The sequence below is a fragment of the Mustela lutreola genome, chromosome 7 (assembly GCF_030435805.1).
Source record: "Mustela lutreola isolate mMusLut2 chromosome 7, mMusLut2.pri, whole genome shotgun sequence".
Lineage (NCBI taxonomy): Eukaryota > Metazoa > Chordata > Mammalia > Carnivora > Mustelidae > Mustela > Mustela lutreola.
Genome location: NC_081296.1, coordinates 102,617,723 through 102,620,954, shown reverse-complemented (window position 1 = coordinate 102,620,954; position 3,232 = coordinate 102,617,723). Strand labels below are relative to the sequence as shown.

The following is a 3,232-nucleotide window of genomic DNA, read 5'->3' as shown; positions in this document are numbered from 1 at the left end:
GTGAGTGGAATAGCGACGCTATCGTGACCTTGTGATTCTTAGGCAAGATGGGCTGGCGAGCGAAAATGCACGACTCGCACCGTTGCGGGGCCCCTCCCGGCGTGGTGTTTGATTTACACTTCATCACGTTATTGGGAGCGGTAAGGAGGCAGCGAGCGTGCTGCGGATTGGGCTGCGAGCCGCTCCCCCGGCGCCTCGGCTGGGGCTGGGAGTTGGGTCGAGCCGGCAACATTGCACTCTTGCGAATGAGTGGCTTTGCGCTTGGTTTATCCCCGCTAGGGCCCCGAGCTCTAGCAGTCTTTGATTTAATTATCAGTTGGCTCCTTGCATTGCCGCGGTGTCCGTGCCGCGGTTTCCCCTGAAGGGAAGCTTCGAATGTGACCCTAGTGAGCTTCCCATCCCTCTCTGTCTCCCGCCTTTTCCTTCTCTCCACCTTTTCTTTCCTTTTCTCCACCTTTTCTTTTCTTTCTCTCTCTCTCTCTCTTTCTTTCTTTTTTTTTTTTTTTTTTTTTTTTTTGGTGAATGCCTCTATGACTTGATTTTCCGGCTCAGGAAGTGGGGTGACAGTTGAGTTGCGTTCTGCACCAGCGTTGCCATGAATACTGACTTGGGGAGGGGAAAATAGCAGGCAAGACTCTCGATGCCAGACACAATTAAGGGACATGTTTATGTGAATGGATGAGCAAAATGCATGAATGAACGGTTGGCCAAGTCTGCGCGTCTGGGCTCCAGGGCAGGACACCAGCTCGCTGCAACAGGAACACAACCTCAGTTTTCTGGAAAACCCAGGTCTGGGCGGGTTAGGACCAAGGCAAGCTTGTTAATTTGGAGATTTTTAAGTCCTCAGGAGCAAATCCAGGTTCCTTTGCCTGTCAGCAGTTGGCACCCTTGGCTTTCGGGACTGAGAGATAGACTCACATACACATACCCAGGCTCTGGTTGAAATGTGGGTCTTTTCCTGGGACAAGCAGGCAGTGCCACAAGGGGAACATAACTTTTATCTCAAAGATATGGTAGAGAGGTTAGGAGGATAGCTCTTGAGGGTACAGCAGGCCAAAAACTCTCCCAGAGCTCCCCTACGGTCCCTGTGTGCTGGAAATCAACCTACTACCTTTGTTATCTATCAAAGTGCTGGGGGTGGGGGGTTGGACCCCAGCACTGCAGTGCTAGGTCAATGGCTGTTCTGGAGCAAAGGGCATGAGTGTTTGTGGAAATGTCAGAGCTCTCCTTGCAGACCCCAGAACTAACTGCAGAGAGGGCATGGGTGCAAGGGGACCTTGAATACTCTAACTCTCTGGGAATGTGGTGTGCGCCTGGGTAGATGCTGGGGAAGGGATGTGGGAGATCCCATAGTAGCCTTTACTGTCTCCACTGTGTTCTTCCTGGTCTGAGCAGTGGGAGGGGGTTGTCCGGAGGGGGTTCTAGAGCCACGGAATTCCATCTGCCACTCCCCTTTCCTGTCTTCCTAGTTCCCTTTTAGGCTTGGGCCGGGAAATTTTCACTTTCTCCCACTTAAAGACATCTTAATTTCTTTTCTCTACCCATCCCCTCATTACCAAATGAAAGAGAACTTGCTTGACAGAGGTGGTGGTGGTGGTGGTGTTTGTGTGTGTATAAAGGAGATGTTGAGACTCCAGGCAGATCTTACTGCTTGGGCTGACAGCAGGAGGTGAGGCACTGAGGAAGGCAGGAATGAATTGAGTGCTCTTTTGACTTCTGCTGGTCTCTGGTGTCCCTGAGATGAGAGTGGCTGAGATTCTAGGGATGGAGGAACGCTGAAAGTAGAGGCTTCTGAAGGAGCTGTTCCTTAGCATGGGGGAGCCTGGATTCCTTTTATCTCAAGTCTAAGTCATTTATTTCTCTTCCATTTGTTAGGACCATCCCAGCTAAACGGATTTAAAAAAAAAAAAAAACAACTGTTTGTGTGTATGGTGTGTGTGTGTATGTGTGTAGGAGATAATGAAAAGTTATCGGGGACAGGACGTTCGAGAACTCTCTCGATTAGAAAGGCACGGTTCCATTTTTCCTGTCACTTTTTGTCATTCATATTATTGTCCTGGCAAGTTTCATGTTGGGCAGTGGAAAAGGGTAAGATCTAGGAGTGGAGATAAGTAGGAAATAATTACATGGAAATAATGCCAATGGTGCTTAACAAAAAAGGGGGAGGCAGTTCTGCTACTGAACTGATCTTTGCGATGAAAGTGGTGGTCTTGTTTTGCTTGTTTTCTTTTAATATTGATGTGGGTATTGGGCATCTGACTTGGAATAGAATGAGTTTTGTATGAAAATTAGTCAGCAACTCTGGTCGTTATGAATGCCACAGCTATTAGGTGGGTGAACAAATATATTTATGTGTTACTTTTTAAGTATGTCTTAGCACACGTTAGGTTCTTACAGTGGGAATCCCTAACCTTCAGCATCAGCATCACCTGGGAACTTGTTAGAAAGGCAAATTCTCAGGCCCCCCTCTTTTCTAAATCAGAAATTCTGGATGTGGAACCCAGCAGTCTGTGTTCATGACCTCAGGCCATGATGACTGTGATGCTTGCTGAAGTTTGAGAACCACCAACATGGACTTAAAATTTCATTGCGTTGACTTTGTAAATCATGACCTTTCTTAATCTAAAGTAGTTTGAATTTTATTAGTGAACGTGTGTATAATGAAGAGAACAGGTTTTTTTTTCTTTTAATTTAGGTATAAAATATTGATCAATTGTGAAAAGGACACAGAAGAGTTAGTATAAGATTATAGATGTGTTTTGAACATTTTACATGAAAAGCCTTGAAAATGAATGAATAAAAAAGGGCAATTATAGGGGCACCTGGGTGGCTCAGTGGGCTAAAGCCTCTGCCTTCGGCTCAAGTCATGATCGCAGGGTCCTGGGATCCAGCCCGAAGTCAGGTTTTCTGCTCAGCGGGGAGCCTCTTCCTTCTCTCTGCCTGCCTGTCTGCCTCCTTGTCATTTCTGTCAAATAAATAAATAATTTTTTTTTTAAATGGGCAATTATAAACAGACTTTAAGACCTACATAGGAACTTTGCTACCATAAAAATCTATATCGCTCTATCCTTTTGTCTGTGTTTGCTAATGAAAAACCATTCATGTAACACACAAAGTATTATTTCTTAATTTTGTTTTCTAGTAGCCAGCTTTAAGAAGTAAAAATTATGTGCAAATCAAGCGAAATTATTTCTTTGCAGCTCAAATTAACTTCTTGATTTAGTAATTCAGG

The 3,232-nt window shown here is 45.4% G+C and overlaps 1 protein-coding gene across 1 annotated transcript in view; it reads left to right on the top strand.

Annotated features, from left to right (window-relative positions):
• MDGA2 (MAM domain containing glycosylphosphatidylinositol anchor 2) overlaps nucleotides 1-3,232 on the top strand; it is an 879,614-nt gene that overhangs the window by 1,265 nt on the left and 875,117 nt on the right. The window lies entirely within an intron of this gene.